This window comes from Stegostoma tigrinum, chromosome 9 (genome assembly GCF_030684315.1).
Source record: "Stegostoma tigrinum isolate sSteTig4 chromosome 9, sSteTig4.hap1, whole genome shotgun sequence".
NCBI classification, from domain to species: Eukaryota; Metazoa; Chordata; class Chondrichthyes; order Orectolobiformes; family Stegostomatidae; genus Stegostoma; species Stegostoma tigrinum.
In genome coordinates, this window is record NC_081362.1 from 77,017,393 (window position 1) to 77,039,919 (window position 22,527).

The following is a 22,527-nucleotide window of genomic DNA, read 5'->3' on the forward strand; positions in this document are numbered from 1 at the left end:
TAAAGTGAAATATAAAGTTTCTACTGTGCACAATTTGGCTATTAATTCCTGTTTATGTTGATTGTGATTCTATAATTTCAGTAGAAGTTTTAAAATGTGATTATTTATTATTCAGATGGGAAGAGAATTTTTTTACACTATTGATATCTGTGGGCATCATAACAAAACAGTCCAACAGTTTATTGAAAGAGCCAGCCTTTGTCCATAAAATTGTTTAACTCCACTCCTGCCACAGCACACCCACAATCAAAACCCTCTGTTTCAGCCCAAGCGGCATCAGAGAAGCAGGAAAGCTGACATTTCAGGTCTGGACCCTTCTTCAGAAAAAAAATAGAGTATGAGCTTGTATCAGTTTCAAAACTCCATTTTCTGCAACAGGTTGCGAGGGCAATAGCTGGAGGGATGCCAGTTGGCACCAAATATGGATGATCAAGACATTCCCTCCATAGCAGTTAATGTGTTGTGTGACATTAGTCTTTGTACTGGATTATTGCACATGCTTTCTGTAGGTATGTTTCTCCACTGCATACCTCTGTGCTAAGTCAGAAATCACATGACACCAGGTTATAGTCCAGTGGGTTTATTTGAAAAACACAAGCTTTCAGAAACTCAGTCCTTCTTCAGGTGTTAGTGAGAAAGGTTGTATCAGACACAGAATTTATAAGTAAAAGATCACAATTGGTGAGGATGTATGAAACAAACCTAATGGGCTGTTAAATCTTTAATCAGTTGGAAGGTTTTAATTGATCAATATGTATTTTTAAATCACCGAATTTCTTTCAAGTCATGGTTCTGAGAGAACTAAAGGTTTTATCAGTGGAAAGAAGAGGTGACAGTTTAGATCAGACAATGCACGTTGGCTGTGAGACCTTGTTTAGAACCTGTTTGTGTTCAGTTTGAAGTCAGACTGGTTTTATTTCTAAAGCAGGAATTTATAAAACATCATATTGACTGACTGTCTATAAATTGTGTGATTTTTAAACAAAATAAAATTTATCTGAAAATGCAAATTTACCCCAGAGTTTCGGTTGTGTGTGTGTGTGTGTGTGTGTGTGTGTGTGTGTGAGAGAGAGAGAGAGAGTGTATTATGTGGTGGGGTCGCCTGTAGTGCAACATGAACCCAAGATACTTGGAAATCAGCTTCTGCTTGGCGACTTTGCAGTGTTGTGTATCCTGAAGTCTGCCTTGGAGGACGTTTACCCAAAGATCCGAGACTGAACATCCTTGACTACTTAAGTGTTCTCACAATGGGAAGGAACATTCCTGTCTAGGGATTATTGCTTAGAGTCCCATTCATCCATTGTTGCAGTGTCTGCATGGTTTTGCCAATATACCATGCCTCAGGGCATCCTTGCTTGCAGCCTATGAGAGAGACAACATTGGCCTAGTCACATGAGTATCTGCTGCGCACGTGGTTGGTGGTGTTCCCACATGTGATGGTAGTGTCCATGTCAAAGATCTGACATGTCCTGCAGAGGTTGCCATGACAGGGTCATATGGTGCTGTGATCGATGTTGTTCTGAAGGCTGGGTAGTTTGCTGTGAATAATGGTTTGTTTAAGGTTTGGCAGTTGACTAAAGGCAAGAAGTGGAGGCGTGGGGAAGATCTTGGCGAGGTGCTCATTGTCATTGGTGATGTGTTGAAAGCTGTGAGAATCATTGCGAAGAACATTACCGCTCCCAGAAAGTACTGGATAACAAAGGGTATCTATCAAATGAATCCTGTGTCTGTCTTCTGAGGAGGTCATTACGTTTCTTTGGTGTGGCATGTCGGAACTGCTGATCGATGAGTGTGTTGCGCACACACTCAATCTTTCCCCATCTCTTATATACACACACACAAAATCGCGAATCTATGGGATGAGAGATAATAGGAACTGCAGATGCTGGAGAATCTGAGATAACAAAGTGTAGAGCTGGATGAACACAGCAGGCCAAGCAGCATCTCAGGAGCACAAAAGCTGACATTTCGGGCCTCGACCCTTCATCAGAAAAATGGGGTGAATTTGTGTTTGCAGATACATTTTATTTTGTTCAAAAATCACACAATTTATAGACAGTCAGTCCAAACGGTGTTTTATAAATTCCTACTTTAGAAATAAACCAGTCTGACTCCAAACCAAAACACAAACAGATTCTAAACAATGTCTCATACCCAACATGCAGTGTCTGACCTAAAATGTCATCTTTCTTTACACTGGTAAAACTTTTAGTTCTCGCAGGATCATGACTTGAAAGGAATTCAGGGATTTACATATCCATATTAATCAATTAAAACCGTCTAATGGATTACAAATTTAACAGCATCTTATGTTTGTTTAGTGCATCCTCATTAATGGTGTGAAACTTTGATCTTTTGCTTATAAATTCTGTCTGATACAACCTCTTTTACTAACACCAGAAGAAGGACTGAGTCTCTGAAAGAAGGCCAAGCAGCATCTCAGGAGCACAAAAGCTGACGTTTCGGGCCTAGACCCTTCATCAGAGAGGGGGATGGGGTGAGGGATCTGGAATAAATAGGGAGAGAGGGGGAGGCGGACCGAAGATGGAGAGAAAAGAAGAGAGGTGGAGAGAGTATAGGTGGGGAGGTAGGGAGGGGATAGGTCAGTCCAGGGAAGACGGACAGGTCAAGGAGGTGGGATGAGGTTAGTAGGTAGATGGGGGTGTGGCTTGGGGTGGGAGGAAGGGATGGGTGAGAGGAAGAACAGGTTAGGGAGGCAGAGACAGGTTGGACAGGTTTGGGATGCAGTGGGTGGAGGGGAAGAGCTGGGCTGGTTGTGTGGTGCAGTGGGGGGAGGGGACGAACTGGGCTGGTTTAGGGATGCGGTGGGGGAAGGGGAGATTTTGAAACTGGTGAAGTCCACATTGATACCATTAGGCTGCAGGGTTCCCAGGCGGAATATGAGTTGCTGTTCCTGCAACCTACGGGTGGCATCATTGTGGCACTGCAGGAGGCCCATGATGGACATGTCATCTAAAGAATGGGAGGGGGAGTGGAAATGGTTTGCGGCTGGGAGGTGCAGTTGTTTGTTGTTCATTGGGGAAACCAAGCGGAGGCTTGGGGACCGCTTTGCAGAACACCTCCGCTCAGTTCGCAACAAACAACTGCACCTCCCAGTCGCAAACCATTTCCACTCCCCCTCCCATTCTTTAGATGACATGTCCATCATGGACCTCCTGCACTGCCACAATGATGCCACCCGTAGGTTGCAGGAACAGCAACTCATATTCCGCCTGGGAACCCTGCAGCCTAATGGTATCAATGTGGACTTCACCAGTTTCAAAATCTCCCCTTCCCCCACCGCATCCCTAAACCAGCCCAGTTCGTCCCCTCCCCCCACAGCACCACACAACCAGCCCAGCTCTTCCCCTCCACCCACTGCATCCCAAAACCAGTCCAACCTGTCTCTGCCTCCCTAACCTGTTCTTCCTCTCACCCATCCCTTCCTCCCACCCCAAGCCGCACCCCCATCTACCTACTAACCTCATCCCACCTCCTTGACCTGTCCGTCTTCCCTGGACTGACCTATTCCCTCCCTATCTCCCCACCTATACTCTCTCCACCTATCTTCTTTTCTCTCCATCTTCGGTCCGCCTCCCCCTCTCTCCCTATTTATTCCAGATCCCTCACCTCATCCCCCTCTCTGATGAAGGGTCTAGGCCCGAATCGTCAGCTTTTGTGCTCCTGAGATGCTGCTTGGCCTGCTGTGTTCATCCAGCCTCACATTTTATTATCTTGGATTCGCCAGCAACTGCAGTTCCCATTATCTCTGAGTCTCTGAAAGCTTGTGTTTTCAAATAAACCTGTTGGACTATAGACTGGTGTCATGTGATTTCTGACCTTGTCCACCCCAGTTCAACACTGGCACCTCTATACGATACATCTGTGCTGGACTTGCTTGATCTCTTTATGATTTTTCACTGCTGATTCAGTTTTTCTTTTGAATTCAGGATAGTGGAGATGATGTGTGGTGTTGAATTTCCAAATTCTTTACGAAGCGGCTGAATTCGTCATTTGTAAACTAAGGGCATTTGTTACTCATCACAATGTCAGAAAAACTTTAAGGATCGAAAGTCTGTTTTTTGACATTCACCAACGTCACTGAATCAGTTGGCCCACAAATTCACAGTCAGAATAGTAGTCTGTGGTTATAAGATAATCTGTTCATGTCAGAAATATGAGTTCTGCTCCGAGCTTCATCCATGGTTTGTCTGTGCGATCACTTATCTTGGACAGCTTTCACATTTTCTTAGCTTGGTACTCATTCCATGTACTGCACTGGCAAATGTGGTCCTTGATTTTGTTGTCCATGTTTGGTCTGCAGAACACATCACTTGCCTTCTTCACACTTGACTCATTTACTTGATAGCTTCCGTGGATGTGCTTTAATATCGTTCATCTTCAAGACAATGGCTCTATTTCTTTTGTACGACATGGCCTGTCAATTCATCTGTTCGCCGAACACACCCTTGTAGCAATAGGAGTACCCATAATGCTTTCAGGCAAGCCCTCCATCACTGCTTTTTGCAACACTTAGGGAGTTGCATTATATTGGGTGGCACATCTGATTTGAACAAGGTCTTTGTCTGTTACATTTAATACCTCTATAGGATTGATGGTTGTCAAAGCCTGAATGATTGCTGCATTGGTTTTGATCTGGAAGATTTCATACTCTGTCATGGATTCCACTCCTTCTGCATTGTAAGTACAGCTCTTGACAGCCTATCTGCAATGTACACATGCTTCCTCTGTTTGAATGTCAAATCCAGATGGTGTCTCTGTCGTCAACATAACACTCCTTGAAGACGTTTTTGGGCATCTAGTAACAGTTTGAGGAAAATGCATCATAGTCCTAACTGTCATTTTCCCCCTTCAAGAAGGTACTGATGAAAATATTTATAAGCAAAGACAATAGCCAGGCACTCTTTCTTGATCTGAGCATAGCGTTGTTCTATTTATGTTAACTCCATGGCTGCAAATACAATGGTGTCACACTGGAGGGTGACTTCATCATTTACACCATGGTGCTTCAACACTGGTATGGCCAACACTAATTGTTTAAATTATGTGAACGGTGCTTCTCAATCCATTTTCCAGGGCTACAACATATTCTTGGTCATGAGCTGGAGTAATAGTTCACACTCCAATGACAAATTGGGCAAGAATTTTGCCAAATAGTTGATGAATCCAACAAATCATTGCACTGTTTATACAACTATTGGTTGCTGTATGACTGCTATAATTCTTACTTTTTTGAGATCTGGTCAAAGACTTTACACTGGCAGTAAATGGCCTATATACTTGACTTCAGGCATCTTTAATTGCAAAGGTTTTTTTCTTATTCCAATGCAGATGCATCTGGTATGCTCTGTCTAACAGTCACACTAAATTTCAGATGGTCACCTTTGGCTTCTTCCATTCTATCACCACATCCATAAACTAGAAAATCATCCTACTGCGTCCACTACAGGAGTATCAGTAACTATCTCACATTGTTTGTTGATAGTCTTCTGGTACCACACATAAACCAAACAGCATATACAACCATTGATATTTCAGTACATGTTCTTACATGGCAGGATCTCTTCTACTGCCTCTCAAAAGATAAACTGTTAATTGTATAAATTCTGCTCGCTGAATTAATGAGGTCCTTTTATTCTTCATTTATTTATTTCCTTTAATAGGAAGGGGGCATTGCGGGCATTGTTCAGAGTCAACCACATTGCTATGGGTCTGGAGTCACATGGAGGCCAGACCAGGTAAAGATGGTAGTTTCCTTCCTTAAAGAACATTAGTGAACCAGATGGGTTTTTCTCCAACAATTGACAATGGATTCACGGTCATCATTAGACTCTTAATTCCACATATTTATTGAATTCAAATTTCACCATGTGCCATTGAGGGAGTCGAACCCGGGTCCCCAGAACATCACCTGGGTCTCTGGATTAAACAGCCCAGCAGTAATATCAATAGGCCGTGTCCCCTTCCAGGCTCTTTTGCAAACAAGTTTTTACTTTAGGCCCTAACATTGAACACATACTGTTCACAAATTACATTCACTTGGCATTCAAAGTTCGCCTTTAATACCTTCAAAATGTCTGCTGGCTTTTTTTTCTGTTCAGCAGACAAGGTTCGGGGGTGGAATGCACTTTGAAACAGTCTCTTCCCAAATGTGATAAGTGTTTGGCTACTCTTAGCTACTTTAGCTACTTAAGGAAATCTAATACCATTTTGCTAGCTTTGTTTTATATCACCTTTAATTTCGATTGGTGCTAGGAAAGGAGCATTTGCAGCCATTGTCTCTTACCCAGTGTTTTAGCTGTGACCTGTTTCTTTGTTTGCTTCAAACAAAACAATCAGGGGAAAAGAAACAAAACATTCTGTTGTAAGTAGGAGCACTTCTGGATATAAAAATTAAACAAAACAGTCAGGGGCTCATAGTGTGTCATGGCAGTGTCCTTTCCTCTATGCCAGGAGACTTGGGATCAAGTCCCATTTGCTCCTGATATGTGTAACAAAACCTCTGAACAGGTTGATTAGAAAATATCTTTTTTTAAAAGAAATTTGACATACTTTTAGCAGATTTCACTGCTGTGAATATTGCTCATAGAAACCCGACAGCTTGGGAACAGGACATTCGGCCCAACAAGTCCACACTGCCCCTCTGAAGAGCATCCCACCCAGACCTATTCTTCTATTTCTGCATTTCCCATGTCTAACATAGCTAACTTAAACATCCCTGGATACGATGGGCAATTTAGCATGGCCAATCCACCTAATCTGCACATCTTTGGACTGTGGGAGAAACCAAAGCACCCAGAAGAAACCCATGCAGACACAGGGAGAATGTGTAAACTCCACACAGACAGTCACCTGAGGGTAGAATTGAACCTGGGTCCCTGGCGCTGTGAGGCAGCAGTATTAGCCACTAAGCCACCATGCCACTTTCATGCAGAGAAAGAATGTGTCTCTCTGTCAGCATTCAGCTTTAGCTTTACTTCTGACACCATGTCTTGTGCTTACAAGACTGCAGCTTTGTCTTTACAATTTATTGTCGAATTGTCTGTAAAATAGCTACATTCAGTCTGTGTGCCACATGATTATGGCAAACCAGGAAGGACATTTGTACATTGTTACATTTCAGGCCCTTTTATACCCATCAGCTCTCACCCAACATACATAAAATGTTGTTGTGAAATGTACAAAAGATTTAACCAAAACATATTTATCATCTATTATATTTCAACTACACGCAAGGCATCCTTAAAGACAAATAAAAACAAAATGCTAAAACCTAGCTGGTCAGGCAGCATCTGTAGAAACTGAGATGGAATTAACATTTCAATTTCAATGTGACAGTTTCAAGAGCTCTATTTGTCTTAAAGTGATAACTCTGTTGTTATACCATAATCGCTATCAGTCTTGCATAGTTTTTCCAGCACTTTCTGGTTTTAACGGCGCTTTTAAAATATCAAAACAGTGGATGGACGAACTGGTTTTTCCACAAGTGTTCTGACAGCTGATCTTAATTATGCAATCACATGTCACAGAAAGTATTTAAAATGGCCATTTGGTCCAACTATTCTATGCTGGTATTTACTGTCCATCTAGTCTCCATTCATTACATTTTCCTCATCTCAGTTTTATCTTTTATTTAAGTTTTATTAAAGCAGTAATTTAATTTCATCAGCTGCCTATATGTTGTAGGAGATGCATATATATCAGCAGCTTTTTAAAATCCCAAATCCTTTAATTAATTTTATTAAAATAAGCAATGTGCTGGATAAGCATAACCCAGTAACAACACTAATTCCTTACTTTCAATAAATGCAGCAGTGAGCCAGGTACAGTGTTAATCCACCTCAAGTAAATCTTCAGTTTGACACGGAAATAAAGTTGCCTTTTGGCAAGCCTTGGGACAAGTTTGCTGCTGTTAGCAATCGGATGGCTTAATGAAGGATAATGTGGTTAATGAATGCATGATGATACAGCAGCAGCATTAGAATGACCATTTGCTGTCATCAAACGACTTCTTTAGCAGTGAGGTCTCCATATTAATCAGGTTCATTGGCAGCATGAAGCAAAGGGGAATCAGTGAATCCCCATATACGAGAAATGAATGCAGTATTTAACCATAAAGAATTAAAGACTTGCTTTTGCATGGAGTCTTTCAGAATCTCAGGGCATTCCAAAGGGCGCCATTACTAAAGAAGTAGCTTTTGAAGTGCAATCTCAGTTAAAATTGGAAGAATTCAGTCGGCCAGCTTGTTCACAGCAAGATGCACAAATAACAACTATATAATTACCAGGGAATTTTTTTCCTCTGCTGATGTTGGTTAAGGGACTAATATTGAGCAGGAGATGAAGAAAACTCCCCGGATCTATTTTCAAAGTCACCTGACACCAGGTTATAGTTGAACAGGTTTATTCAAAATTACAAGATTTCACAGCGCTGCTCCTTCATCACTTCACCTGATGAAGGAGCAGTGCTATGAAAGCTTGTGATTTGAAATAAACTTGTTGGAACATAACCTGCTTTAAAAAGGTGTAGAGCTGGAGGAACCCAGCAGGCCAAGCAGCATCACAGGAGCAGGAAAGCTGATGTTTCAAGCCTAGACCCTTCTTCAGAAATGGGGGAGGGGAGTAAGTTCTGAAATAAATAGGGAGTGGGGGGAGGCAGATAGAAGATGGATAGAGGAGAAGATAGGTGGAGAGGAGATAGGCTGGTCAAAGAGACGGGGATGGAGTCGGTAAAGGTGAGTGTAGGTGGGGATTTAGGGAGGGGATAGGTCAATCCAGGGAGGACATACAGGTCAAGGGCACGGAATGAGGTTAGTAGGTAGGAGATGGGGTGGGGCTTGAGGTGGGAGGAGGGGATAGGTGGGAAGAAGGACAGGTTAGGGAGGCAGGGACGAGCTGGGCTGGTTTTGGGTAGGGGAGGGGAGAGTCTAGGCCTGAAACGTCAGCTTTCCTTCTCCTGTGATGCTGCTTGGCCTGCTCTGTTCATCCAGCTCTACACCTTGTTATCTCAGATTCTGCAGCATCTGCAGTTCGTACTGTCTCTGGACCATCACCTGGTGTCGTGCGACTTCTGACTTTGTCCACCCAAGTCTAATACCAGCATCTCTATATCATCTGATCTATTTTGAACGAGGACCATGGGCTCTTTTACAACCACCTGAGAGACAGAGAGAGAGAGAGAGAGACAGAGAGAGAAAGGGAGAGAGAGAGTTAGAAAAACACAAATAAATATTCTACATTCAAAAAAGAGACAATGTGGTAAAGTGACTTAAAACTGAATAGATTATTAGACTGTTTAACCAGTACAACAAAATATAAGTTGACAGAAATTTACAATGCAGCAGTCAGGCCACATTTAGAAGATTGTACACTGTTTTGATCACACATATATATGTATGAGAGAGACAGAAAATAGTATTGAGATTAAAGCTATGTGTAAAAGGGTTGAGCTGTGGGGCAAGAACAGGGAAACCAGTACTTAAACTCCAGAAAGGAAGTTGTCAAAAAGGGATTAACATTGCTCAGAACAAAATAACCACTGCTTGTTAAAATAAAACAAGCCAAGTCACACCAATAAAATATATCAACCAAAATTAGTGACAAGCGAATTTATATTGGCCATGGGGAAGAACTTACTCAAAGATATCGAAATAGTGAGGATAATCAAACGCAATAATATACACAAAAGCCACAATTTTCTGTTTCACTGCAGAAACACCAGTGAGGAAAATACACAGTTTGAGTTTTTGATCTTTCTAAATCAGAAAGTTATGGTTCAACTTCAACTCAAGGACTTGAACACAAAAATCGAGGGTGATGGTTGGAGCAGAACTGAGGGAACGGTGCACAGTTGGCGGTGAAGTCTTCTGTTGGAGACGTGAAACCAAATTGAGCCCTGTCAGCTGGACAGAAAAGATCCTATGTCACTGTTTTGAAGAATTCCAGGGAAAGGTCTCCCTGCTGCTCCAGTCGTTCATTAAACAAACAGATTATCTGACCATTTTCACATCGCTTTTTGTGGAAGCTTGTTGAACACAAATTATGTCCAATCTCTTGCTGGCATTACAACAATGTCTGCACGTTGGAACAGGCCTCATTCGTCTCCCTGCCAACATTTCCTCTTCTTAAGGATAAAGGGATCAAAGGGTATGGGGAGAAAGTGGGAATAGTACTGAGTCGGATGATCAGCCATGATCGTATTGAATGGCAGAGCTGGTTCAAAGGGCTGAATGGCCTGCTCCTGTTCCTATTTTCTACGTTTCTACTTTAAGACATCCTGAAGTCTTAAACGGTGATATTCAAGCACTACTCCTTCTCTTTATTTTTGTCTCATTTCAACTGACAGAAATTCAATAACAACATCCATCTGGTCGACCCGAGTAGAAAATCTCGAATAAAGACATTCTTCAATAATACAGAGAAAGACATTCATTGACAGTGTCAGAAGGAGGGATGTGGGATGCTGAACAGCTGTGAGTCATTTACCAACATTTGCAGCATCAAGTGTTAACCCAGATGTTGAGGGCTCTCACCAGCACTGTGTTTCATATTCTTGCCAGTGTGGACAAAGTAACCACCTATTCTCAGCTTTGCTCATAAATCTCTCAATAGATCCATCCACAATGGAATAGAAATATCACCTCTGTCCCAATTCATTCCAGACACTCACCACCCTGTGTGTGAAAAAATTGTCCCTCTGGACCCTTTTGCAAATAGCCCCAGTCTATTCAGCATCTCCCTCTTGCTCAAACCGTGAAACCCTGGCAAAATCCTTGTAAATCAAGTTTCACAACGTCTTTCCTACAGCAGGTAAACCAGAATTGAATATAATATTCCAAAAGTGGCCTAACCCATGTCCTGTACAGTCGCAACGTGACTCCCAACTCCTATACTCAATGCACTGACCAACAAAGGCAAGCGTACCAGACACCTTCTTCATTATCCTGTTGACTTGGGACTCCAATTTCAGGGAACTATGAACCTGCACGCCAAGGTCTCTTTGTTTCACAACACTGCCCCGGACCTTACCATTAAATGCAAAGATCCTGCCCTGATTTGCTCCACTAAAATGTGGCACCTCACATTTATTTAGATTGAATCTGTATTTCACTCCTTAGCCCATTAGCCCATCTGATCAAGGTCCTGTTGCACTCTGATGTAATCTTCTTCACAATCCACTATACCACCAATTTTGATGTTACCTACAAAGTTACTAATCATACCTCCTATATTCATATCCAAATTATTTATATAAATGATAAAAGCCAGTGTAGACAGCACCACTTCATGTGCAACCTTTTTGAATGCCTGACTGAAGTCCATATAGACAACATCCATCACTCTGTCTTTATCAATCTTCTTCATAACTTGGTTAATACATTTTGCTTTCATTTCTCAGAAATGCGTTAAAAATTATTTGGGCAGACGAAAGCAGAGTTGCACTTTAAGTGGGTTTAATCACTCTCAAACCTGCTGTTAGTGAACATAGCACAAATATCTCCATTATATGACAGCAATTGGCAATCATAGGATCAACACAAAGCAACTCATGAGTGTTCTATTGATATTGAGATTAAGATATACTATATGACCAGGATATAGAACTGGCTGTGACCCAAGAGTGATCAATGGTGACACAAGTGCTGAAAATAGAAAAGCCTCTCAATCATCTTGCAAATATTTACCAGGAAACATTTCAGAGTATTAAGTAAAGTTTATCAATGTCCATATTTATAATACATGTGCCTATGTGACAGATGTTAAATGAATAAAGGCCGTAATGGCCTCTGTTACAACTATATGGTTTCTAAGATGATTATATGAAGGAACATACTGAGGGTTATGTCCATGTCCTGAAGGCTGTTTGACAGTAACTGGCTGGTTTGAACCTTAGAGATCAAAGGAATGCTTAGATAGTTTCAGTAAGAGCAAGGCCCAGTATTGAGCTGTGTCACTGCCAGCGCTGCTGAAGCTGCAATCAGTTTGGATGGCCATTTCAGACAGAGAGAGAGAGTGACTTTCTCTGAGTGAGGGTTTGAAAGCCCATTCTGTAACCCATTCTATTCCCCCTCCGCTGGTTCTGGCTGTGAAACAGGCTTCTTTGGGGATCTGTTGGCTAGCAGCTAGCTTTCCCACCAGTGTGCAATCCGTACAACTCCCATCGTCATAAAATTATACTCCTTGTGACTGAATTAGGAATAGGGGTAGGCCATTCAGACCCTCAAACCTTCTCTGCCATTCAATTAAAGCGTGGCTGCTCAAATTGCGGATGCAAGGTGTTTCACATTACTGTGTGGAAAAGGGCAGACAAGACTTTTTTGAGATCAAGTTACTGACTTTTCTACAAATCAATGAAGATTGTAGAAGGACAATAGTTTGTTAGTCTACAATCAGAGATGGAAGGAAGAGGCAGTTATTCCTTCAGGTTAGAAATTGCATTTAAAGAAGACTGAAAGATTCACTTAGCTTGGCCTAGAGGGATAGATCTTCAGTGTAACCCTCATAGTTCTGAGATCAAATGATTCTCAGTAAAGTCAAAAGGAAAGAAAGTACTGACAGCTAACAATAATTCTAGATGAATGTTATTTGCCAAAGAAGATGTGGCAAAGTACAATTAAAGATGATCCTCAATATGGGACACCTCTTGGTCTGAACGTAAAGAGACTGTAATGCCTCTCATACTATTCTCAGTCTCTGGCACCTTTGTCGCAGAAGATGATGCATTTATTGCCCATCGTTAATTGCCTTTGAACTGAATGGATTGAATTTCAGAGGCAGTTAAAAGTCAAACACATTACTGTGGGTCTGGAGTCACATGCTGCCCAGACTGAGTAATAGTTGCAGGTTTCCATAATTGGGTCCTCAAGGGGTTTCACCTATTTCTTAGCAATTCTGGATGGGTGACAATTCCTGTCGCAGTGTGCCTCCTGCAGAATCCTACGGAGGAAAGGATTTGTTGTGAAGCTCCCACTCTCAAGGGGTTTCACCTATTTCTTAGCAATTCTGGATGGGTGACAATTCCTGTCGCAGTGTGCCTCCTGTAGAATCCTATGGAGGAAAGGATTTGTTGTGAAGCTCCCACTCTCTTCCTCTCTTCCCATCTGTTTTTGAGCCCTCCTCACCTGAAAATCTGTCTTCAGATTGAAAATTCAAGCCCTAGCATTGAGCGCCTGTTTTGAGGGAAGGTTGGAGATGTTTGGCGCTCACAGGATGCAAAAGTTACATTTGAGAGGAAATGAAGGTGAACAATTAAACAATTCACTGGACGATGAGGAGACACCACACTTATCCCAACCTCAGTGATGGGAGATATCAGTGCAAATGATAAGGCTGGAACATTTAAAAGAGCCAGTGTTCTGAAGAAGTCAAACTGTACTCAAAACATTAACTCTGTTTCTCTTTCCACAGATGCCGCCAGACCTGTTGAGTTTCTCTGTGTTTGTTCCACATTTCCAGCATCCATAGTATTTTCCTTTTAAATAGTTAAAAACATTAAGTGTAAGCTGTATATGATATGAATGTGATACCTCAGTGAAAGGCAATGCATTTTCAATGACATAAACCATAGATCTATACGTCTAAATGAAATACATGGTCTACAGTAGGACATTACTATTTAATTAAGTGCCTTATCCATTGCTAGCTTTGTGACTCTAAACACTGGTAGTAGGAATATTAATAAATGCATTGAAGACATTTTTAAATCAGTGGCAGAACTGCATTGTTAATTTTATTTTCTAGTAATCCTGTGGGAAATAAGTCAGATCAACGACACTACCAAAAACACAGAAACAATAACCTCCAATGTAATGAGTTTGACTGGCAAATAAATCTGAATCAACAACTGCAGCTCTGATTCAGTGTTCTCCCACAGTGACCTTCATAGAGATTTGTGTGCAGTTTATTGGCCATAATGTAAAATGAGAAGAAAGTCACAATAATTTGCATCATAAACTTTATTCATCAATGCATTAAAAGTTCTTTATACTGCTTTGTTTTATTTGATCAAAGAATGTGGTTTATTTGTTTTTAAGCCCTTTCTGTTTATCCAGGCCTTATACTTTCATTGATATTGTTACTCCTCAACCTTGCTCCTCTTTTCTAGGGATAGTGGACTAAGTTAGAAATTTCCGCATGCTTTCTAACTGGTGTTTTCCAGCCCTGCTCCTAATAAAGACACAACTCAGATTTTATCAAATTATTGTCCTCTTTACATAGAGTTCACAGTGTAACATACACAGCAGAGTCTGGATGGATACTTTTGACCCTCAGATTAAATCACCGCCACTCATTTATTCCTAATGAGAGAGCGGCCCTATAGTCATCTGGGACTGCTGCAACTTCACCTTTCACTTCATGAAATATTACATTTGTCCACATGAAATTATATAGCAATCAGGATAAGGCATACTAAAGCATACTCCAAAGCAGTGCAGTGAGTCATCATTTGTAGGTATAACACAAAGCTTTCAAAAGAGATATTATGACATTTCCGATATGATCTTGTCAACTTCTGACAGATTTGAAATGGATATAATGACTAAATACTTTACAAAGGTCAATACAGGCAGAACTAATGAAGTAAAAGTACAATCTCTCCAAGCTACAGATCTCTCTAAATGTGGAGGAGCAGAACTGTTCACATTATGAATGGAGAAACATTAAGCTGGACATAATGGTCAGGTGGCAGACCTGTCCAATGGTGGCAGCCTCTGGCAACCCTGCCACAACCATTCCTGCTCATCGCAAAGTGATTTAAAACCAACCAGGCACCCAGCCGGTCAGCGCTAGGGCTCTCAGATCCTTCAGGTCAGATTTCCCACCTCTTTCTCACCTTGTAGATGATAGTAGACACTGGGGGCTCACCAGCTGACTTTGTCTCCACAAAACTCCGACCGGCTCTCAGAGGCCTAGTATTTGGCTGGTTCAGCTCATCTAGGGTTTCTAGGTTGTGATGATGCTGTCACTTTTAGAGTGTACTTTGTACTTTTTTTTGGAAGGGATGCCTCGTTAAGAACACTTGAGCAAATAGCTTGGGAGGCTTTGGAACTTTTTAACAGCCTGGATAGGCATGGCTAACAGATTAGGATTTCTGGTTTATCAGTAGCATCAGAAGCACTTGGGGGTCTCAAAAGTGTTAGAAGCTTCCGTAAATATCTCCTGGCTGCTACACTTTCTGATTTTTCTCTTCACACTTTTTCCGCCTGGATGGGAGAACTGCATGTGAGACGCTGCGAATTTATTTTCTTTTTATGTCAAGGAGTGTGTTTATGGGATGTTACTATATTGGAACAGTTAATTAGTAATAGTTACAGTGTCTATTATTTTGTTAAGTTTTCTAATAGAGTTAAGTTATTCTAAATTCCCCTTTCTTTGGTTGAATTTTAACTACAGTGTTTAAATGATTTGTATATTGCTCAATGTCGAGTAGTTTAACCAGTTGCACTGCATCTGGAACAGACAGTTTACATTTGCCTTTAAAATAAAATAAAGTTAAGGTCTAGGCTACCTCCTTAAAATATTTTGAGGGGGTCTGGTCTGGTCCATAACAAGGGACAATGCTTAGACTCTCCCTTGCTGGTTACATGGATGATGATGGGATAGTGTAGGGGATGGGCTTGGATTAGTTCACAGATCGGTGCAACATCGAGGGCCGAAGGGCCTGTTCTGTGCTGTATTGTTCTATGTTCTATATTCTATGGTTGGTCATTACCTGACACATGTGTGATGTGTATGTAAAATGCAACTTGTCAACCCAAGTTTCGGTCATGTCTAGGTCTTGGCGAATATGCTTTTGGACTGTTTCAGTATCTGAGGAGCTAGGAATGCTGTCATAATGCAGTTATCAGTGAATATCTCTAACCTTATGCTGGAGGGAGGGTTATTGATGAAGCAGCTGAAGATGGTTGGGCTTAGGACCCTAACCTGAGGAACTCCTTCAGAGATGTCCTGGAGCTAAGATGACCGATCTCCTAAAAATTAAAGCCATCTTCTAAAGTGCCAGGTATGACTCCATTCAGCGGAGAGTTCTCCTTGACACACAATACCTCCAGTTACGCTCGGCCTCCTTGATGCCTCACTTGGTCGAACGCAGCCTTGATGTCAAGGGCTGTCACTTTCACCTCACCTCTGGAATTCAGCTCTTTTGTCCAGGTTTCAACCAAAACTGCAATGAGGTCAGGAGCTGAGTGGCCCTGGAAGAGCCCAAAGCGAGTGTCAAACTGAGATTTTTTTATTTGTTTTTTCAAAAAAACTTATTTTTTCATGACTTGATAGCACTGTTGGCTACCTCTCCATCACTTCTGATGTCGACCCATAGCAGACTATTGGGCTGCAAGTAGCTGAGTTGCTTTGTTCTACATTTTATGGGCGGCACGGTGGCTCAGTGGTTAGAACTGCAGTCTCACAGTGCCAGGGACCCAGGTTCGATTCCAGCCTTGGGTGACTGTCTGTGTGGAGTTTGCACATTCTCCCAGTGTCTATGAGGGTTTCTTCCGGGTGCTCCGGTTTCCTCCCACAGTCCAAAGATGTGCAGGTTAGGTGGATCGGCCATGCTAAATTGCCCATAATGCTCAGGGGTGTGTGGGTTATAGGGGGATGGGGTTGGGTCTGGGTGGGATGCTCCAAAGAGTGGTATGGACTTGTTGGGCCAAAGGGCCTGTTTCCACACTGTAGGGAATCTAATCTAGGACAGTCCCTGGCAGTTTTCCACATTACTGGGTAGGTACCTGTATTGCAACTAAACTTGAGAAACTAGTTCTGAAGCACCAGTCTTTCAGCTCTATTGTTGGAATGTTGTCAGGGCCCAACAGCTTTTGCAGTTTCTAATGTTTTCTGACAGTTATTGGTATCACTTGGAGCAAGCTGAATTGCAAGCTGAATTGGAAAATATCTGCCTAGGTACAGCAGGAATGGAGATATTAATGACCATGAACTGGCTGCATCCGCATGCCATAATTCTGCTTGGGCATACATGCATAGTACAATTTCCTGCTAACATGCTTGGGATTTGTAGCACTGTTGCGAAATTCATAGAGTCTTACCACCTTGCCACTGAAAATACTCAGATACTTATTTACAGAAATGTTGCTGGTGATAATTTAACATAGTTTCTCATTTCTAATGGTTGTACAGTTTCTGGCAACCTGCAATCTTGATATCAAATATAATCACTTGCTGCTTTACTAGAATTTATATGAGACACCCCAGCTGAGAGTCAAATCAAAAGTTGTAGATTAGAATGCCTGGATCTTAAAAATTACACATAAACTGTTCATTTACAGCACTCAAGGTAGTACTGAGCAGTCCACATTTTTCACTTGCTACGAATAGACTAATTACAAGTTAGAGAAGAAGAGATTGTATCAACACATTATTGGATCAGAGCTGTGATTTTCCGATCCAGAACAATAAATTCCCGTACAATAACAATCAAGTATATGCTTCTCTATGAGGTGTGTTTTTTTAAATGCCTGTAGAAAGATTTGTAATTGCAAACATGCTTATAGTTGTTTCGATGGTGCGTACTAAATGAATTCAAATCAAAACATGTGAACTGAAATTTAAGATGCGGCGTCATGCTTGAGGCTGGTGCAGCATCAGAATGAGGGGCTTGTTAGTAATTAATTGATTTACAGCAAAAAATTTCCTAAAAGAAATCCTAGTATCCTTTCAAATGATTATTACTTTTGGGTTGCGATTTTAGGCAGGAAATCAATTGGTTGTAATGAGAATAATCGAAAATTTAATATCACCTAGTAAAGTCTAGAGCATCTGCTCCAGCGTGCATGAATGTATAAGCGGTGGGTGTGAATTTCCCTCCACGCATTATGTATTAAGCAGAGGCAACAGGTTGCCCGGCTGGTATCGGTCAGCTGAGCCAAAGTATGGCATACCTTCAATGCAACGAGACTTGTGTGCTGAAGGAAGTACTTCTGGCTTTGATATCATATGGCCAGTGGTCACTTGGCAGTTAAAGACATGACAGAAATCTTTGTTTTTCAGAAGATCAAATTGACATTTTAGTGCCACAAAATGTCCAACTTAATTGGAATTTGATAGCCAATTATAATAACAGTATACAGACAATGGTATTTCCATATGAAATGGTAGGGGACTTTTGAGGGGATGGGGCAGATCTCAAAAGAATTTTTGCATCAATTTCCATCCTGTTACTGCAGCTGTTATTCATTTCAGTACCGGAAGACAAGTGGGTACTTGAACTTTTATGGCAACATTACAGTCATTAATCCATTGCAGAAAATAAGAATAACAATCAACTTAACGTTGCCTATCAGTTCAAGAAATGTTAATTTACAACAATGTTTTGACTTCTATGTATCAATCACATTGTTACTCATTCCATCACCAGTATCTCCATGAAATAATCCAACTGGACATAGGGACTAAACTGAGTTTATGGCAAGTGCTCTGGGAAAAGCTTACTTGGCCACATCCTCACCAATCTGTCTGACACAGATGCGTCTACATCTGACAGTGACCACCACGCAATCCTTGTGGAGACACCACTGTATTGTGTGAAACTACCATCAAGTTAAATGGGATAGATACAGCAAAGATCGGGCATCACAATCAGGGCTGGTGCTGCTGCGTATCATTAGCATCAGCAAAACTGAAACCAGGTGGTTGAGTCAGCATCAATAAGTTTGCATCTCCTGTATTAATCCACACTTGGATGATAAATTCACATATTGCAATCTGGAAGGCTGACCTGCCATTTAGGCAGTTTTGAAAGGCAATGCAGCCAACGTCAGGAATACCCGCTGAATTATATTTCACCAGCTTCTTTTGAGAAGCAGAGAGAAAATAGAAAATGACCGATAACAGCAAGGACCAAAAGCCTTTATCTCTCCTCATACCACTTGTCATCTAAGAAAACAGTGCTCAGAGAAAAGGTATTATGGGGAAGCAATAATTCACTGAGAACTCAAAGATTTCTGGAAGGTTTCATCACGATACCTGTCAATGCTTAAACAATAAAATAAAAGAAAGAACTGCGGATGCTGGAGATATGTATAAAAAAACAGAAACTCTTCTGATGAAGTGTTCACCAGACTCGAAGTGTTAACTCTGCTCTCTTCCAATAGATACTGCTGGACTTACAGAGTTTTGTCAGCAATTTCTGTTTTCGTTCCAACGCATAAACAATAGTGGCTGCCAGTTAAACATTTAACACCTCAAGCACTTTAAAATATCTAAATTGTGTAACTTTATTTTCCTTGTCTGATCCAGGCAGTGTCCTTTTGAAGCATGTTCACATGTGTGTGTGTGTGTGTGTGTGTGTGTGTGTGTGTGTGTGTGTGTGTGTGTGTGTGTGTGTGTGTGTTGACATTGTATCTTCACTTCTTTTTAATCTTAGGGTTAGTAGGTAATGAAATTCCTCTTTCTTTAACTCACAAGAAACCTTTTATTGGATTTTTCATTATGATTCAATCGACTAAATTTTTCTTTGACATGTGATATGGCTGCAAGCCAAAATAAATACAACCATTAGTTCTGATGAGGGGGCGGAGTGCAATTTTCCTACCTTATCTGATTTAACTAATTTCAATTATTATTGGGCTAAGTTTGTTGACACCAGCACATGGAATGCATATAATCGACCGGTTAAATAATAGGGGAGTCTTATAATTGTGCAGTATCATTGGTCCATTGAACCTGTACCAACTAAAACTACTCTAAATTAATACCAGAGATAATGGGAACTGCTGATGCTGGAGAATCAAAGATAACAAAGTGTGGAGCTGGATGAACACAGCAGGACCAGAAGCATGTAAGGGGCACAAAAGCTGACGTTTCGGGCCGAGACCCTTCATCAGAGAGGGGGATGGGGAGAGGGTGCTGAAATAAATAGGGAGAGATGGGGAGGCGGACCGAAGATGGAGAGAAGATAGGTGGAGAGGAGAGTATAGGTGGGGAGGTAGGGAGGGGATAGGTCAGCCCAGGAAGGACGGACAGGTCAAGGAGGCGGGATGAGTTTAGTAGGTAGGAAATGGAGGTGCCTCATCCCGCCTCCTTGACCTGTCCGTCCTCCCTGGACTGATCTATCCCCTCCCTACATCACCACCTATACTCTTCTCTCCACCTATCTTCTTTTCTCTCCATCTTCGGTCCGCCCCCCCCCTCTCTCCCTATTTATTTCAGAACCCTCACCCCCTCCCCCTCTCTGATGAAGGGTCTAGGCCTGAAACGTCAGCTTTTGTGCTCCTGAGATGCTGCTTGGCTGCTGTGTTCATCCAGCTTCACACTTTGTTATCTTAAAAAAATACCAGTCCTATTTTCCAGCACTTGGCCTATAGCCTTGAATGTTAAGGCATTCAAAGTGCTTCTCCATTTACTTTTTAAAGGTTACCAGTTTCTTGCATCTACCATTCTTTCAGGTACCGGATTCCAGATTCATGTCACCCTTTGGCAGAAAAAGCTTTTTCCTCAAATCTCTGTGAAACTTCTCTGCCTAGGAGGCGGTGGGAGCAGGGAGGAATGAGGTGGTAGTAGTGGTGGTTAGGGGGGCTTTGTGGGGGGGGGGTGGGTGACGTGATCCAGGGAGTTGGGTGAAAGGGCAGGAAAGGAAGGATGCGGCACAGGAGAATGGACCAAGGAGGGATTAGGTCCAGGAAAAGACAACTGGGGAGGGGGAGAGGTGGCGATTGGAAGCCCTCCCCCCACCCTGCCCCATCACACGCCCTCACTCCCCTTGCTGAACTACGTTTCAATATTGCAGCTCTTCCCACACATGTGCAGTGTGGGCTTTACATACGATATGAGCGCAACTTCATGTGATCAAACGGATCTGGAATCGTGCATGTGCATTTCTGGATTAGTGCACATGAGCAGTTGTCTGCAGTTGTGGGTGTCGGGGGCACTGCTTTAAGTTTACAATGTTTATAATGCAATGACAACTGTCGCCTTTGTCCCACGTTAGGCATTGCATTTCAGGCACCAAGAACCATCATCGCTGAAAAATCTCCACTGAACTCCAAATCCCTTGTAATTCTTCCACCAGACATTTTAAATCTAATCTCCATGGTTATTGATCTCTCAGCTGAGGGAAATAGAATTTTCCTAACAACTCCAAGTAGGCTTTGGTCGTACTATACACCTCAATTAAAAAATCGCCTTTTCTCTTCTGTTCCAAAGTAAATGGTGTCGCATAACTAATCTTTCCATTCAGTTAAAACACATTTATATCAAGCACACATTATGAGAAATCCCACTATTATTGTTGATTTAACCAGTTACATGTTCTCCTTCCAATTTATCTAATTTTCTCTCATTCCATTACTCTTCACCAGCTAAACCAAACAAATATTTCTCACACCTTCATGTTGCTGACCTTATCTGGTTCATTAATTAGAGAATAGTCTCTAATCAATTCCTTCGTTGCATTATGTTTCCTCGCACATAATGATTCAGGAAACAGTCTGGGTTTCTCTAAGAAAACAGATAATTATTACATTTTAAGACATTTGTCTCTCAATTAAATGGAAAATTTGAATCACTGACATTGGGAGAATTAATGACAAGTGCTAATATCCTGCGATGATCCCCAGTCTTTCACAAAATGCTACTCATTGGATTCAATGTTCTCATGAAATATAGGATATGTTGACTGCCTTTCTCGTCAACGTACTCCTGCTAGCAATATTAATTTCAGTTCATTAGAAACTTGTTGCACATGAATAACTAAGAGCAATAGATGGCTTACCTTTCAACTGTCCTCCAAGCGTAAGCATCTACAAACAGATATGAATGTGCCTTGATTCCAGGTCAGTGTGATTTTGCAGTAATGATGTGACCCGCCCTATTCTAGGAAAAATAACTCTCAAACATAAATCACGGAGCAAGGTAAAATGCGTCAGATCACTAATCTTTGCTGGTATGAAATCTTTGTTTTTTTGGCAGTGAGAAGATATGGCCTGACAAACAGAAAAGACCTTACCGACCAGCTTTTTTTTACTGCATGTCAGTAATTGTTACATGCTGAAGGATTTCATGAATGCTCGTGTGCTTTTTACATTTCGGCGCAAAAAATCATTTCCACTCAATTCATTGGGCTTACACCATTCCTCGTCCTGCTGCATCTAACCCTGGGAAGAAATAAGTGTGCAACCATATTCTGTTTCATTTTCACTCTTAGAATCTTCATAATTACTTCACTTGAGCTGTTCCTGATGGGTACCGATAGAACTAAACCTGCAGCAGTTCCATCTTTGGCAGTTCCTACCCCCCAAACAGAAAAGATAAACTTCCTGGCTTTTCTTCAATAACATAGCCAGTGAAGTGGAGGAATATAAAGTGTCACAAAACCAACATACTTGGTTAAAAATGTTTAGAGAGTCTTCTGGGGCTGTGGTAGTGTCCCTCGATCTGGATTGGGGGTGGGAGTCGTGGACTGGATGCTTCAGATATGTATCGTAACAAGTCTGGACAGATTGATCCGAAATAACTAACCGCAAAATTTCGGCAAATAAGATTGCCTATTTTCTT

The 22,527-nt window shown here is 41.6% G+C and overlaps 1 protein-coding gene across 8 annotated transcripts in view; it reads right to left on the reverse strand.

The window, feature by feature from the left end:
* Positions 1-22,527, reverse strand: part of LOC125454579 (muscarinic acetylcholine receptor M3-like) — a 232,258-nt gene that overhangs the window by 51,975 nt on the left and 157,756 nt on the right. Inside the window, exons 1-2 of one of the 8 annotated variants that reach the window (XM_059648651.1) lie at positions 21,746-21,802; positions 21,374-21,471 (exon numbers count right to left, since the gene is read on the reverse strand). The exons of 4 other annotated variants lie outside the window; for them this stretch is intronic. The gene's annotated coding sequence lies outside the window, so the exon portion shown is untranslated. Of the gene's footprint in view, positions 1-9,074; positions 9,152-21,373; positions 21,472-21,745; positions 21,803-22,527 lie in introns of those variants that run through there. 3 more of the 8 variants (XM_059648653.1, XM_059648652.1, XM_048535494.1) reach the window with 3 other exon arrangements.